The 18,432-nt window shown below is 42.1% G+C and overlaps 1 protein-coding gene across 2 annotated transcripts in view; it reads right to left on the minus strand.

Moving 5' to 3' along the window:
- The window catches only part of LOC131113394 (uncharacterized), a 40,467-nt gene that overhangs the window by 6,257 nt on the left and 15,778 nt on the right, over positions 1-18,432 (minus strand). The gene's annotated exons all lie outside the window — the stretch shown is intronic.

Consider the following 18,432-nt stretch of genomic DNA (forward strand, 5'->3'; position numbering starts at 1 on the left):
TACCTGCATTTTCAAGTGGCTAGATTCTTTCCACGGAAAGTAGCTTTGTAGAATCTGGCAGAGAGTCAGAGTCTTTGCAAAGGCGCTGAAGTGTCGGTCCGCGAGGATTGCTGCTATTGAGGAAATTGGACCGAAATCTACTGTTTCAGCCTGTCGGGCATCTCTGTTGTGGGACAAATTTAGTGCAACATATGCGCTGAGGTGTGCTGACACAGTCTGTCCTAACAAGTCAAGCCAGCAGCCACCCACAGAGATGATTTATCCCCATGTGTGGTGATGATGGGATGCCGCTCCTTTTGCTATTTTCCTTCACGCAGGTATTAGGATGATGAAATGGCTGTTAAATGATGCTGCTCGCTCGGCACTCGTGTATTATTTAGAGTATTGACTGATTGTTGGGTGGATGGGCGACTGCTGAGTGTTTAAATAACACTCAGCAATGACAATATTAGGTACACCTGCACCACTTAAATAGGAGTGTCAGACATACGTATGGCCCACGGGCCAAAAACGTCCGCTTCAAAGGAGTGAATTTGAAGGTAAAAACAAGAACCAGAAAAAGCCATTCCTAATTTATCCGCGAATTAGATATCAGAATACAAAGCTGCGACTCAGACCGAACACGGTAGCAACGCGCCATCTGCTGTTTGCTATTACGGAGTAGTTTGTTTGTAATATATTTCGAACAAAATTGCACAATCAAGTCGGCAATAGTCTTTGAGCAAGAATAATAAATAATATAGAACACATTTGCCATTGAATTTGCCATTAGGAATGATCAAATTCCCAAACCCTGGCAAATCATATGGCGTATCTCTGTGAGAAAATGTGTTTTGAATATTTACAGGTAATATATTGTGAAATACTTTAAACTAGTGATTCCCAAAGTGTGGGACGTGGTGGTACTGTACGTGGGCCATGAGAGGTCATTAAAAATATGATTCATTTTTGCAAATATAATTTTTAAAATTATTTTTATTATAAAATATTTATAGCACAATTAAAAAATGTATATTTATAGGCCCAAGTAATAATCTATTGAGTGTTATTGACCTGTGACAATATTTTAGGAACCCTATACAGTTTATGATTGGAACGTACCTCTCTGGTCATTATGCCAGTCTTGAAAAGTATGAGAATTAATTAGATTAAACGTTTGGGCCTCCTTTATCCCCCTGTTTTCATTTCAATCCTGAATCTTAATAATAATAATAATAATAAAATTAAGTGCTCTGAGAACGCGGGACTTCGTCTACGTACTGTTTATAGGACAAAGGCGGGCCGCAGACATTTTTTAGATTTTCAAGTGGGCCCTGATTTGGTCAAATTTGTGAACCCCTGCTTTAAACATAAACTTGCCGTGTATAATTTTACCAAATGGTGCATTTTTAGAATTTTTGAAGTGAGAAATAATGTTTTTGTGTGATCAAGATACCCCACCTTATGAATTATTGGTAATGCCCTCTTTTGTTGATGAAATAGTGATTCTATTGTTGTCTTGTAGTTATTGCCCCATACGTCCACACAGGAAGAAGTAAAGAACAGTACAAGGTATGGAGTGCACTGCAGTTTACCCGATTGTTTATTCAGCCTGTATTCACAGACCGTTCTCGGTGTCCGTGCTAAAAGCCTCTACGCTTCTATCAAAGAATGTCATATTCAGTCGTCAATGGTGAAAAATACAATACAAAGCCAACTAAAAGGAGAGAAGATAAATGAAGTGCTGCTGGTTCGGATGAAACAGCGGTCCCTTTTCACCCGGCATTGCTGACCGAATAGCAATACCTTTGAAGCTGTATTCTTCTTGTTTTTATCGAGATGCTGTCATTTGTTGTCAATTATAATCCAATATTTACTACACACCCTAATTCTTAGAAGCAGCAGTTGATGAAATGAAAAGGAACATTAAGGTTAAGGTTGCTTGTTTTTCATAACTTGCTAGTCGTCGTCCAGGAGGAATGTAACAAAAAGGTGCTTTCATCCAAAACCCGTAACACAAACAAACCCCGAGACGTATCCATTCCACACCTGCGTCCATCCAAGTACCTTCAACAAAGCTCTGTGTGCTTTTTCCGACGCGTCTTGTTCCATTTTTCATGTGCACATCACTTCTGAGAGCCTTTGAAAAGAGACACCGTCTCATTTTGACAATAATTGCAATCTGTGTCGAGCTGTCGGCGGCGAGCGGCTGCTCAAGCGGACCTTCACCCTCTCATGATGAGAGACCTGAAGACATAATGCCACACCATATAACCTGAATACAGCCCCATCGCGGCACAAGGTGTCTTCGCCATCTGCGCCCACGCGATGGATGCTGCATTTACTGATCCGGCCCCAATGAGACATCTGAGCATAGGCAAACGAGGTAGAGCAGCGAGTGGGTGCCAGTGGAAGGGCTTTAGGGATCTAATTTAGCTGTAGGCGGGATTCAAGCATGATTAGTATTTATATGACACATCATCCACACGAGGCAGTGCTCCGCCATTCCTCATGCCACCCCTCATCTTCCTTGCTCCTCACGGCGCCGGTGATGGGCACCATCTGGCTCTCAGCGTCTGCGCCAGTTGGGGGCTCTGCGATTATGGCCAAACAGCAAAACAAGCGCTCTTTTTTTTTCCCCTCTCTCACCTCTTTGGTGCTCACTTTTCACGCCCATCAATACATCTGTCACATAAAACAAACACCAGGCATGATGGTGGCACTTTTTTGTGAAAGGATTATTGTATCTCACCAGCATTTATCGGATTTATTGCCATTTGTCCATTGCAGACATTTTTCCTACTCGCAGTTTTGTTTGAAGCATGTATGTTCATGTGGCAGCATGCTTTGTTGTAGCTAAAATCAACACTTTTGACTGCCCTAAGCTTATTTAAAGCGATATTTTATACAGCCAGGGTATAATACTGTATATTCTGGACTATAAGTCGCTCTGGAGTATAAGTCACACAAAACCAAAAATGCACAATTAGGTAGAAAAAACATACATAAGTCGCACTGGAGTATAAGTCGCCAGACATTAAATCCTCTTGGAAGGCAAGTTCTAACAATAAAAGAAAAGAAAGAAAACATGCTGAATGGGTGTAAGGTACACTACCGCTCAAAAGTTTGGGATCACTTGCAAATTTCTTTGTTTTCCAAAGAAAAACAAATTTTCATGCATTTTACAAACAATTTTTTCCATTTCACAAACATTTTTATCCATTTCACAAACAATGAAAATGAATCAGATGATTTTCAAAGAAGGATGTAGATTTTTGCATAGAGGCCTACTATCAACAACTGTCAGTCCTCTGCATCAATCTCCTGGTATGGCTGCTAATCCAAGTTCATAATTTTATAAGGCTAATAGATTATTAGAAAAGCCATCTAAAAATCTAAACTAAAACTAAAATCTCTTACCATGCTGTTAACTACTCCCTTCAGAGAGCAGCACAAACTGGGTCTAACAAGGACAGAAAAACGATGCACAACTGTGCAAGAAGACAAATATCTGAGAGTGTGTAGTTTAAGACAAAGACGCCTCACAGGTCGTCACCTGGCAGCTGTACTAAATAGTACCCGTCAAACACCAGGGTCAGTATCAACAGTGAAGCGGCGACTTTTTTTCATTTATAAGTCGCTCTGGAGTATAAATCACAGGAATAGCCAACCTATGAAAAAAGTGCGACTTATAGTCTGGAAAATACGGTAGTTAAAGTGGTATCATTTCTAAACGTGTACAGTTAAATTATTATGACTTTTGGTCTGAATCTGGCAACAATGGTTGTATAATTTGTGCTATTTGTGTTAAAATACTTCATTGTATTGATTGTTGCAAGCGGTAATGCTGTTCCCCGGGCCTGAGATTGACAGATATGCGGTAACCCAACATGACTTGGCAATTAGCATGCATAAGTAGTAAAATGAATTAACGTTATTGATAGTTGTACTGTTAGTGGAAGTCCGTGTTTTAGTGAAGACGCTTTTTTGTCACCCAATCAAGTCTCTTCAGGCCGTATAAATCCTCGATGGCCGCCGTTTGAACATTTCTGTGCAGTGCGGAATGAGGCTGGTGCCTTTGGTGTATTTCCTCGTCCCCCTGCGAGGCGCCTGTTGCGCCGCGGCTCAGCCCTCAAGTGAAGATGGATTACTGCAGAGGAAGTGGCTGCCCTGCCCTTTCCACACGTTTCACACACACCACTTCTCCATTATCTGCCTCATCCGCGTGGCAGCGTACACACGCACGCATTCACAGGTCTGGAAGCTCTGACAGGATCGTTAGGGAAAGGTCAATGTCAAGAATCTGACAAATCTTTCTACAGAGAGAAACAGCATTACTCACATCCATTTAAACTGGAAGAGCAGCACCTCGTATTTGTCTCTCATGTCCGAGTTCTATTTTATATTTATCGCTTCTTCTCTTGGAGGCTTCCATCTATTTTCGGTCTAAGGAGGCCATGCGTAGGATCGTTAGGATCGATGTCCCGTCAGATATGGACAACGGCTGTGTTTGAAAGATTAAAGCAAAGCAAATACCGAAATTACCTCCATTTCCATCGACTCCGGGGACTTAACCTTGTTAATCAATTGGTGACTGACCGCTCAACTAATTGTGCTTGATACAAGGTTTACATTGTAGCATAGATGGAATGAAACACAATAGATTTAAATTCCTCTGTCTCCTCTCGTGTGGCTCCGCTTTCATCATAAAATGTCTTCGCAGGGAAAGAACATCACCTTGGTTATGAAAAGAAGGAGGATATGTATTCACTTTCAACTACACCTACAAACTTCACCTTTTAAATGTGACTAAATGCAAATCATACGCTGTGGAGTTTTAGAAGTGTTGGAATTGGGTTGTTTTGAACCGTATAAGTTATTTGTGTTCCACGGAAAGTCAGAGGCAAAGTGAAACGCTAAGACTTTATGGACTGACTGACTGCTTTACAAATGGTTGTCAACTGTAATCAAGAAGACAAGGCGGTGGACTCCAGATCTTAATGTTTAAAACAACGCTGGCAAAACAGCAGGATGCTTCCCTTGACTGGGTCTTCATCCTTGCCAAAATGTCAAAGAAAGAGTGGAAAATGTGTCAGAATTTGCTAAATCAAGTCAGAAAGTGAATCGTGAAAGTGATAACTGAGGGAGACGGAAATTCATCCAATCATTCATCATTCGATTCTGGTGATTAAAAAGGTGTCCCAACTAGTGCTTCATAAATGGAAACCGTTTTGTGCAAAAATGTTTTATTTTTATGGAATTTCAGGACATGCGAGTTAAACAAAATTCGGTAATTTTACGATGTATTAGCCAATACTTTTTTATCACGATTTGAACCCTGCAGCTTATGCAGGGATGTGGCTAATTCATGGTTAAAAAGAACTACGGTTGCCATGATGTTCCCAGCATCAAACATCGAGTGATAGTAGGATTGCAAGGTTTATAGTGTGTCAACAATCAGAAGGTGATGAAGAGCACAATTCGAACTAAAAAGCTAATTCTCCTTGAGACGAAATAGACACAAAGCAGCAACAAAAGCAAGAGAGACTGACAAAGTGTGTGACACAGGAATTATGAGACTGTCCAGTTCTTACGCTCAAGAAAACGACTTTGGTGGTTTTCGTTTCTCAGGAGGATGATGAAGACGATGATGAATGACTTTTCCTGGTAGGCTACTGTTTAACTCGCCGTCTTACATGCCAAAAGCCATCAGGCAGGTTTCAAAACAACACAGGCATGAGGATACCAATTTGAAGATAATGATAATCAATCAAGCAGAATCATCATTCATGTTCTACCGCTTATCCTCAGGAGGGTGCTGGAGCCTATCCCAGCTGTCTTCAAGCGAGAGGCGGGGTACACCCTGGACTGGTGGCCAGCCAATCACAGGGCACATATAGACAAACAACCATTCACACTCACATTAATTGGAGTCGCCAATTAACCTAGCATGTTTTTGGAATGTGGGAGGAAACCGGAGTACCCCAAGAAAACCCACACACGCACGGGGAGAACATGCAAACTCCACACAGAGATGTCTGAGGGTGGGATTGAACTCGGGTCTCCTAGCTGTGAGGCGCACTAACCACTCACCGCCGTGCAGCCCAGAATCATCATCTGCTAAGTAAAAAATGACTACTCTTTACACCTTGTCCTAAAAAATGATTGTCCAAAAAAAGGTGAAAGTGGTCTTACACTTGGTAGTAATACCTCCAAATGTATCTTGTATGGCTTTTGATACACCTTTTTTACTCGAGGTTATTATATTGCGCCAGTGTACCTAATGAAGCGTCCACTCAGCTTCCATTTTTAAGATCCACATCACGGTTGAGGCTGCAGAGATGTCTGAGATTGATTGCAGGTGATAAGAAACAAGCGCTCCCATTTGTCAACGCCACACTGACGACGCAGCGAGCACCACTTTAGACACCGACGCCGCATGTTTGCATTGGACATACTTGGACTTTGCATAATATTCCAATATGGATGTAATTTGTCGGAAAGTGAGCTGCTCCCTGAAAGAGTTGCCTTTTAAAATTCATATCAGTTCTATTCGCTTCGCTTCAAGTACAGAAACACATTCTCTCGCTCTCCTCCTTCCTTTTAACCTCGCTACTTTCCTGGAAATTCATTTTATCTCCCAGGAAGTCAGGTCTTTTCACCGGCTCTTATGGTAATGTCAGAGGATTGTCAATGTTTAATGAATGGCCGCAGGCAGGATTGTGCTTCAGAAATATCCCTGTGACCATGAACACGGGAGGTTCATCTATAATTCGCTCGCACACGTCTAAATGCGCATACACCGACATGGAGATTTGGTTTGGACAGGTTCCAGCTCATTTGCATGTCGTTATTTATAGCTCACATGTGGGTTTCCCTGAATAAACGGACTGCGGAAGCTGCCTCGTGTTCCGCCTCATTTGGCTTTGATGGAAGGAGTGGAGCTGCAGGTAGCTCCGAGGTTCCCCACACTGCTCCCACTCCCGCCGAGGGGCTTTCCTTCCTTTAGGTGTGAAATAGACTTATATTGAAGAAGCAGGAAGTGGCGCTCTAGCTGCCTCTTGGAAAACCAATCCTCTTTTTCTTTCTGTATGTAACACGCCACATTCCATTGGATGAGTCCCAGACTGCGAGAAGCTGTCAGCAGCTCTGGGCCAGCTCTGGTTGGAACGACGTGGAGAGCATTTGATTTCTTCAATGCCCCCCTGGTGCTGCTTTGGGAAGTAAATGGATGCTGGTGGAAAGAAGGAAGGAGCTGAGAGGCCGCACTCGTAGAAGATAGACAGAAGCTATTCACACATTTATCAATCTGTCCATCCATGTACGGCGTGTGCATCCATCCATCCATCCATCCATCCATCCATCTATCTAGCCATGCATGCATGGGTACACCAAGTACACCAGTCGTCATCATCTCTTCTTTTCTGATGTGTTGCTGACCAAGCCACTAACTGTTTGTATTGATTTGGCTTACTCGATTCATTGAAACAAGCTTCAGATTCATCGACTAAGAGAATAATCATTAGTTGCAACCCTGTCTACAATTCGAATCAGTACGGTTTTATACATCATTATCCCTCCATCTCTGGACCTTCATTCAATCCACCCATCCCTCTTGGTATCCAGCCATCCATCCATCCATCCACCTGTCATCCATTCACCAGGCATCAGTAGCCACGTACACATGGACCCAAATATTCCAATTGCATTTGGTTTATTTGCTCAAACGGAAAGAATGTAACCTTTGTATGCACCTCATTCTAAAAGAAAAGTGCCAATCCAAATGAATATACAGTGCATCCGGAAAGTATTCACAGCGCTTCACTTTTTCCACATTTTTTCATGTTACAGCCTCATTCCAAATTGTATTAATTTAATCTCTTACCTCAAAATTCTACACAAAATACTCCATTATGACAATGTGAAAAAGTTTTTTTTTTTTACTTTTTAAAAATAGAAAACTAAGAAATCACATTTACATAAGTATTCACAGCCTTTGCCATGAAGCTCAAAATTGAGCTCAGGTGCATCTTTTTTCCACTGATCATCCTTGAGATCTTTCTACAGCTTAATTGGAGTCCACCTGCAGTAAATTCAGTTGATTGGACATGATTTGGAAATATAATAACTGTCTATATAAGGTCCCACAGTTGACTGTGCATGTCAGAGCACAAACACCAAGCATGAAGTCAAAAGAACTGTCTGTAGACCTGCGAGACAGGATTGTCTTCAGGCACAAATCTGGGGAAGGATACAGAAAAATTTCTGCTGCTTTGAAGGTCCCAATCAGCACAGTGGCCTCCATTATTGGTAAATGGAAGACGTTTGGAACCACCAGGACTCTTCCTAGAGCTGGCCGGCCTTCTAAACTGAGCGATCGGGGAAGAAGGGCCTTAGTCAGGGAGGTGACCAAGGCCCCGATGGTCACTCTGTCAGAGCTCCAGCATTCCTCTGTGGAGAGAGGAGAGCCTTCCAGAAGGACAACCATCTCTGCAGCAATCCACCAATCAGGCCTGTATGGTAGAGTGGCCAGACGAAAGCCACTCCTTAGTAAAAGGAACATGGCAGCCCGTCTGGAATTTGCCAAAAAGAACCTGAATGACTCTCAAACAAAATTCTCTGGTCTGATGAGACAAAGATTGAACTCTTTGGTGTGAATGCCAGGCGCCATGTTTGGAGGAAACCAGGCACTGCTCATCACCAGGCCAATACCATCCCTACAGTGAAGCATGGTGGTGGCAGCATCATGCTGTGGGGATGTTTTTTCAGCAGCAGGAACTGGCAGACTAGTCAGGATAGAAGGAAAAATGAATGCAGCAATATATAGAGATATCCTGGATGAAAACCTGCTCCAGAGCGCTCTGACCTCAGGCTGGGGCGAAGGTTCATTTTTCAGCAGGACAACGACCCGAAGCACACAGCCAAAATCTCAAAAGTTTGGCTTCAGAACCACTCCGTGAATGTCCTGGAGTGGCCCAGCCAGAGTCCAGACTTGAATCCGATCGAACATCTCTGGAGAGATCTGAAAATGGCTGTGCACAGACGTCTCCCATCCAACCTGATGGAGCTTGAGACTTATTGCAAAGAAGAATGGGCAAAACTGCCTAAAGATAGGTGTGCTAACCTTGTGGGATCATATTCAAAAAGACTTGAGGCTGTAATTGCTGCCAAAGGTGGATCAACAAAGTATTAAGCAAAGGCTGTGAATACTTATGTAAATGTGATTTTTTTGTTTTCTATTTTTAATAAATTCAAAACATGTCAAAAAAACCTTTTTTCTTATTGTCATAATGGAGTATTTTGTGTAGAATTTTGAGGTAAGAGATTAATTTAATTCAGTTTGGAATGAGGCTGTAACATGACAAAATGTAGAAAAAGTGAAGCGCTGTGAATACTTTCCGGATGCACTGTATATTCTGATTCACGGGGGTGGAATATTCCTTTCCCCAATCCGATTGAGGTATCTTGTACCCGCAGAAAGATACCTCAAACAGAAAGTTGTCATGGTGCATCTTCTTTGTGGTGTTTTTCTTCTTCTATTGTTTATTGGCGGTTGGCAAGCAGCTTTCGTGTGTATTACCGCCATCTGTGGAACAGACTCTAAACACTTACTTACAGTATACTTTATTCACAAGTCCAGTTTTATTAAAAAAGAAAATATACCATATGTTCTGGACTATAAGTCGCTTCGGAGTATAAGGTGTAAGATATGCTAACACAATGCTTATTCAGCTACACAAAAAATAAACATGAACAGAAAAGGTGTCCAGTGTTTATGGAACAAACAGTTTTTTCATTTATAAGTTGCTCTGGAGTATAAGTTGCAGGAACAGCCAACCTATGAAAAAAATAGCGATTTATAGTCTGGAAAATATGGTATATCTATATAAAACATGTCCCGAGTTTAAATATAAAATAATAGGAAGATTGAATTTGATCATTTCCTGTTTAAATGTATCTTTCAGCGCATGCTCACATATGACGTAACACGCAGCTCGAGACGTTCTTCAGTTTTAAAAATGGAGGCAATCAGTCGGAACTGGACTGCTGCGGGAAGTTTGTTTTTGATCCAAACTGGACGAACGAAAAACTCGCAATATGGAGGAAGTCGGGGGAGTGAAATACGGGGAAGTCGGTATCACATGATGTTGATGTTTACGTTTTACTGAGCATGCCCCATTGACTATTCTGTTTGATTATAGCAGGGCATGTAGACAAGAGATTGGAATATTCCTTTCCATGTATACCATTGTTTTCGGAAAGGTCATTCGGAAAAAGAAGAACTCCTCATGTAAACGTGGCTTGTGTCGGCCTATCCATCCATCTGTCCATACCCCTTTCCCAGTCCATCAGTCATTCTCCCATGTCCACGTGCTCGTCATCCATCCAACCATTCCAAACAATCTGCTTCTCAAGTTCCTCCATTTATCAATCCATCTATCTGTACATCCATCAATCCGTTCATTTGTCTCTGTCCAGCGACAGCATCTATCAAGGTATCCTCCCATCTTATTATTACTTTTTAAAGCCTAAAAGCTGCTGTGATTAAATTTTAACGGCGATGAATATTTCACCGTGTGAGTTATTTGAGAGCGGTACAGATCCAGGCAGTGAATGGAGGGATGCATGTTGAGAGGAAAAAAAGTTGAGCTATTGAGAGTTAGCCCAGTTTGCTGCCCACTCTTCTTGTCATCCCCCACCCCCACTCCTTAAATCCGTCTCTCTGGTCTACGGCAATCGAAGGGCAGCGTGCGAGGACCGAGCCTCGTGTCAGTGGGGATGTGCATCAGGAAGCGCTGATTCATGACGGGTGTGTGGAGAGAGTGGCTCGGGATGACTTGCTACTGTAGGCGCTGTCACAAAATGTTCATTGGCATCACTCCCCCGTGGACTCACGTCATTCTATAAGCTGCGGTACGTGTGGTGGAGGCCGGTAAAGGACCGCTCCAGCCTACCACTGCTGCGTCTGGAACACATATGCTTAGCAAGGGTGTGAAAAGGCCTAGTTTGACGGATGGGATTTACTCCAAGTTCTTCCAGAATGTTCACTGACCACAAGACAAGAGACTCAGAGGTTTATTTTTTTTTAATTGTACCAAAATGAGTGGTTCATCTATTGCATCATACACGTGAAACCTGGCTGGCCTCAGAAAATCTGTGCATGATCCACAGTTCCTCCCCTTCAAAATAAAATTGGACATTAGTAGATGAAGGATACTGCCTTTGTTGTTTATGATAGAAGTACATTTACTTGTTTGTGTCCATTTACCGTATTTTCTGGACTATAAGTCGTACAACACCAAAAATGCATAATTAGGTAGAAAAAACATACATAAGTCGCTTTTGTGTAAGATATGCTAACACAATGCTTATTCAGCTACACAAAAAATAAACATGAACAGAAAAGGTGTCCAGTTTTTTCATTTATAAGTCGGTCTGGAGTATATAAGTCGCAGGAACAGCCAACCTATGAAAAAAGTGCGACTTATACTCCGGAAAATACGGTATGTAGTATGGAAAAAGGCAATTGGGCTGGCAACCAGTCCAGGGTGCACCCCGCCTCGCTCCTGAAGACAGCTGGGATAGCTTTCAGCATGCCCGCGACCCCCGTGAGGATAAGCGGTATCGAAAATGGATGGATGGAAAAAGGCAATTGTTTTTTAATATTTCATTTGGACCCGACCACCGCCCCTCATGCTTTGTTTACTATTTTTTTTAATTACTTATTACATTTGTATGACTAGCCTAGTGGTTAGCGTGTTGGCGCCACCGTCAGGTGACTTTGTTTCGCCGTTGGAACATCTTACATTATTTTAGGCGAAGAGATCTCTTTTGAGGCGTTCAACTAAATGGTCCCAAATGGAAATCCCAAATACTAGACAGATGGGCGATGTTATACTGTGATGGATTTTAGGCTGTTTCATGAGATGGCATCAAACTGTTAACTTAGCTCCTCAAGGTCAGAGCTTCGTCACAATTGATACATATGATGAAGATGCCCCCATATCGCCACTGGGTGACACCCATGACCTCTGACTTGCACCAGTTGCATGAGGGTGCGAGGGCTTGAATTACACACTTTTCAGAGAAGACAAAGATAGATTGTAGTTGGAAAGAGATGAGAAAAACGCCAAGTGGACTTTTACTTTAGCTGCAAACATCGAGTCTTGAGAGTCATTAATCTATGTTCAAGTAGCTAGCTCATGGATCTCTTCCAACCAAATATGTGATGGAGCAACAGACCTGACGAGGAGCGGAGATAAAGCAGCGGAGTGCAGATCTGATTAGGCTGAACTCCACAGGGATTAAGCACAACAGCTCCTTGTTAGACTGTACTTTGCTCCTGCACAGCACATCGGCCATTAGCAACAAGACTGATGGCAGTGGATGTGGGGGTGGCTTCACTAATTAACTCTCTTGCATGGTCACACAATCGGATTCACATATTAATACGCGATCAATGCACCACCGGTGTCGGATAAATAGCATCAGACTCATCATGCATTATTCTGTTTTTTTTACCGACTGAAAAAATGAAGCGCTCATTTAGGGAGTCTTGCACGGGTACAAAGTGTTCATAATGTAACGTTCTGGAGCCAACTGCATTTGCATGCAAATTGTCATTAGCATTTTTATATAAGTTTTGCCCTGGAAAGAAGTCCCCGGAACAAAACGCAAAAGGCACACATGCAAATCATCAGCAAAGAACCACTTCAGAGAGGACATGATATTAAAAAGAGCTTTCAGTAGGAAGATGCAGGGCCTTTCTGCAAGCCACCATAATAAAGAAATTGTGAAATGAATACTTCTTCAGACGTCAATTTTTATACAGCTTCTGTATTGAGTTGGATTACATGTTTTATGTCACCGTTTATTTTAAACATAACATTTCAAATGAGGGACTGGAAATACTGTAGTATTACTTGTACCATGAATGATGCTCGAAAAACGGTAAGAAGCAGCAGAGCTTATTTAATCCCAGAATTAACGCAGAACACAACGGGCAGGTTCTTCCTTCCAATCAGCCAATCAGGACTGTTGTGGCTCTATCTTTAGCCGGCTACACATACTGAGACTAACTCCAGCTGGACACTTCATCAACGCTCCCACCCTTCAACACTACACTGCTAGCAGCAGCAAATACAATAACAGACATAATCAACAGAGCGCCGATCGATTGCTGTAATACAGCACAAGGACGCAGAACACAATGACCATTTGTACACTGTTGAAAAAAAACATGCAAAATCTGCAAAAAGGTGAACTTTGATCTTGCGACAAAAGTCATTAAAAATCGAGATCAACAGTCAACAAAAATCGATGAATCAGTTAAATATAGCTGCCAATGATACAATTTAGAAAGTTGCATTTTTCTATATGGCACAAACATCCATAGCATATTGTATGTATATTAGTATTTACCAGTGTTGGGCATGTTACTTTAAAAAAGTAATTACAGTATAGCTCGTTATATCGATATTGTCGGGAGTCGGAAAAAATATCAATATAACCGGACTGTCGATATATGCGATCCTGCACCGAACTGCAATCTTTGCTTAAGGATTTCAATACCAAAAAAGAACATGGCGAACGGCTGCTTCCAGTCAACTTTATTTTTCACACTTCCACCACCAGAGCACAGCACACGCACCGATTCCCGAACTTCCTGGTTCACAGGTCATGCTCAACGAGCCCCACATAGCTGGCCAAACACATGCCTGCAACAGAAGAACCAACTGCGTTCGTGGTTTCTCTCGTGTGTATAGAATCTATACACACGAGAGAAACCACGAACGCCAGCATGTACATATGAAAAACAGTGATTATTGCAAGCGATAAAAAGATATCTGAATACAACACAATTAAATACATGTATTTGTACGCTTGTGTCTTCGTTGGAATAGGTGTGTATGCTATGTCAGTTGGTTCTTCTGTTGCAGGCATGTGTTTGGCCAGCTATGTGGGGCGGGTTGAGCATGACCTGTGAACCAGGAAGTGCGGGAATCAGTGTGTGTGCTGTGTTCTGGTGGTGGAAGTGTGAAAAATAAAGTTGACTGGAAGCAGCCATTCGCCGTGTTCTTTTTTGGTATTGAAATCCTTAAGCAAAGATTGATTTAAGCTGCTTTTGCATCGATATAAGCAGACCAAATTGGCTGGCGGGAGATGAAAATGGCAACCGGGTATTGTACTAACAGAACTAATTATATCATAAAAGACTAGAAATTTGCCGGGAAATGAAAATAGTATCGTAATAAGCAGTAATTCGTTATAACCGATATCGATATAACGAGACTTTACTGTAGTTATAGTTACTCGTTACTTCACCAAAAAAGTAACTGAGTTACTAACTGAGTTACTCCACTACCAAAGTAGTTACCAGTAAAAGTAACTATTGCATTACTCGCCCCTGCTACCCCCCATTATGTTTCTGTAGTTTTGCATTCAAAGTTTTTTTTTCGGGGATGTAATGTACATTCGACATGTACATTTTTACCTTTGACCTCAACGAGGTTAAAGTAGTATCTGTACTTCCCTTTGGCAAACACTGTCTTCTCACTCGAGTCCTCCTCACTCGCCATCTCTCGCTATGCTATGCTATGCTATCTACTACTTTGGATGTGCTCTAAACACTCGCCCACCCAAGTTATCTGATTGGCTGAAGACGCCATCTTACTAAACCTTAGCCAATCCTCATTGCTTGTGTGGTTATCTCACCCCCTCCCTTGTCACAGATTAGTTATGAAGTCGGCTTCAGTAACGTGCAGTAACGGGGTGTCGAAAATGGTAACGGCGTTATGCTGACAGTAAGAGTAATTAGTTGAGTTACCCGTCACTGAAAAAGGTAACGGCGTTAGTAACGCCATTTATTTAAATGCCGTTATTCCCATCACTGGTATTTACAGACGAGGCCGTACTCCCTTCACGCATAACCAGAGCTTTCATTGCAAATTGCATATGTACAATACAAAGGTTCAAATTTGAAATGATTCCAGAACGCAGACATACTGAGCTAGCAAGCTTGTTGCTTTGAGGACCACAACCGTTACCGGACATCCCTCATAATAATACTTATTTTCATAGCTTTTCTTATTAAGCTTTGCATTAATGAGTGAGACAGGGATTCATGCTAGCTGAAAAAGCTAAACTTCTGTGTTCTTGCTGAAACAGGGATATAAGCTGCAGTTCCTCGTGACCCAGTGCAGGATAAGCCGTATGGATGGATGGATGTTTTTCAGGAGCTTTCAAAAAAAAAAAAAGTTCTGTAGCATTTGATCTGCCTGGGTCAAATTCGGGTGAAGGCAACATTCTGGTGTAAAAGTCTGAAATCAGTTGCATTTCTCCCAAACTCTTCCTCCCCGTGGGAGCGTTTCATCTCCAATGATGTAAAGTAACCAGGCTTCACTTGTTCTTTTCTCTGCACCATCAAAACCGTTTTTTTCTCTAATTGCTCGAATCTGTCCTGTCAGATTTTACGGCTTTTCCATCACTCTACTCGATTTTCTGCTTTTTCTTTCCCCATCACCTTTGGAAAGCAGAAAATCCGTCCTATCAGACATGAACTGGAGCTTGTTGAGTTGACGGACGACCCAGTGGAATCTTCTCATCTGATCCGTGAAGGCACCGTGTGGTGAGGATGATGAGTCTAATTAAGGTAGCGCAAGAAGTGATCCACACCGTTTGAAATCTGTCACTTTCTCTCTTTCTTCCTAGTCGGCATTCTCTTTTATCAGCAACTCTCTTCCTCAAAGTGACTCATCCGTAATGGTCTCATCTGCTCCAATGAAGCTCCACTTTGTTTCGAGTTGGAGCTCTGTATGGTTCACTCTTCTTCATGTCTCCTCCTGGTTCCATTATCTTCATTCCTGTTCTAAGCTTCCATTTCTATCAATTGTGTTGCAGGGTGGGGGAGGGTAAGGAGCAATTTCCGAGGGTGATAGATCTTCCAGAATCTGTACCTATTCCAGCTGTATTTCTTTTGATTTTTTTGGAAGTTTTGCGTGGCTGCATGGCGCTCGAGTGGTTAGCGTGCAGGCCTCACAGCTCGGAGAGCCGAATTAAATCCCACTCTCGGCCATCTCTGTGTGGAGTTTGCATGTTCTCTCCGTGCATGCGTGGGTTTTCTCCGGGTACTCCGGTTTCCTCCCACATTCCAAAAACATGCTAGGTTAATTGGCCACTCCAAATTGTCCATAGGTATGAATGTGAGTGTGAATGGTTGTTTGTCTATATGTGCCCTGTGATTGGCTGGCGACCAGTCCAGGGTGTACCCCGCCTTTCGCCCGAAGGCTGCTGGGATAGGCTCCAGCACCCCCGCGACCCTCATGAGGCTAAGCGGTAGAAAATGAATGAATGAATGAAGGTTTGGCTCACTTTGATGGCATAGTGTCAGAAAAAAACTCCCTGAAACCGAGCATCGAAGCCATCCCAAACTTATTTCGGGGCTCACTTCCAAATGTGCAAATCTCATGATCTATTTGTTCGGTATTTTCCGTCATGGCGGGCTTCTGAATCTTGCTCCACAGCTAAAACAGGATCAACGCAGGGGAAAACATAACCTCTGTAAAACTGTACAAAGATGACTGTACAATGTCAATGGGTGTTGTCTTATAAACGCGGTACATTTGGGTCAAATTGGTACTTTTCTTACCTCTGTCAAAACTAAATCCCCTCTCACACGTAATACTACAAATCCTCAATTTCCTGCTTCTCCTCCACGTCTTCCTCATCCAGTTGTTCCGGTCATCTCCATCCATTGCCGTCATCCTGTTGCTTAAGTAAATGACTTTTCATGTACAACATAAACAATTCATTGAGCGTGTATCTGAGATGATGTCAGGATACAATCATTTACAGCCGCTACGATGCTGGGAATGATTACATTTGTTTGCTAATCAGACTAATGTCAGAGACGTTCTGTCGCTGGAGGAATCATTTCTATTAGCATCCCTGAGTAATGAGTCAATGAGCACGGCGCTAAATCTAATCACGGAGTACAATCAGTCCGAGTCCTGTACCTGCCACCTTTCCCCCAGACTCACAGTTGAAAGGATGGATGATGAATCTCGAGTCGTTCATCGTGTTGTTGTTGTTGTTATATGTTCTCAGATTTATGACTTAGTTTGTCTTCTACATATTCCCTCCGAGGCGTCGACATTGAAGCTTCAATCACCAGACTCACAATGAAATTATTTGTTGTTTATACTTCTTTGTACCGCACGAATTTACTAACATTTAATTTCATAGCTATACCCATCATGTAAATAGTACTCAACCAAAGTATAAAGCAATACATCTTTATTTAAAGTATTCCCTCATTTATCACGACCATTTGCTTGGCCAGTCAAGTAAAAATATTCAGACATCCCATTGTGTACATGGTGTAACTCACCAAAAAAAAAAAAATTGCCAAACCATGACTCCAGACACTAGCCACGTTTACATGAGGAGTTTTTCTCTTTCCGAAAATAATGGTATGCATGGAAAGGAATATTCCAATCTCTTGTCTACATGCTCTGCTATAATCAACCAGAATAGTCAATGGGGCATGCCCAGTAAAACGTAAACATCAACATCACGTGATACAGACTTCCCCGAGTTTTTCTTTCACTTGTTGGAATAACTCCGTATTGCCAATTTTTTTTTCGCCCAGTCTTGAAATTAGTTTGGATCAAAAACAAACTTTCCTCAGCAGTCCAGTGCCGATTGCTAGCCTCCATTTTTAAAACTGCGCTAAGAGAACGCACCCGGGATGAATTTAAACAGGAAAAGATCAAATTCAATCTTTTAAAAAAAAATTATAATTAAACTCGGGACATGTTTTATATAGATATATATTTTCTTTTTTGATAAAACCTGAGACTAAAGACTTGTGAATGGCGTATAGAAGTCTTTAGATTCTGTTCCACAGATGGCGCTAATGCACACAAAAGCTGCTTGCCAACCGCCAATAAACAACAGAAGAAGAAAAACATCACGAAGAAGAACAACTTTGAGCGGGTACAAGATACCTTAATCAGATTGGGGAAAGGAATATTCCACCCCTGTGAATCCTAATATATATTCATTCAGATTGGCACTTTTCTTTCGGAATGAGGTGAATACAAAGGTTACATTCTTTCCGTTTGAGCAAATAAACCGAATGCAATTGGAATATTTGGCTCCATGTATACGTGCCTATTGTTGTCTGTGCTGTTATTTTTCTGACAAATACACCAAGTGATGGAACTGTTATTAAACCCTAAAGTTTGACCCGGGCCTCACAGCTAGGAGACCCGAGTCCAATTCCACTCTCTCTGTGTGGAGTTTGCATGTTCGCCCCGTGCATGCGTGGGTTTTCTCCGGGTACTCCGGTTTCCTCCCACATTCCAAAAACATGCTAGGTTAATTGGCGACTCCAAATTGTCCATAGGTATGAATGTGAGTGTGAATGGTTGCTTGTCTATATGTGCCCTG

This window comes from Doryrhamphus excisus, linkage group LG10 (genome assembly GCF_037039965.1).
Source record: "Doryrhamphus excisus strain RoL-2023G ecotype Guam linkage group LG10, RoL_Dexc_Guam_v1.1, whole genome shotgun sequence".
NCBI classification, from domain to species: domain Eukaryota; kingdom Metazoa; phylum Chordata; class Actinopteri; order Syngnathiformes; family Syngnathidae; genus Doryrhamphus; species Doryrhamphus excisus.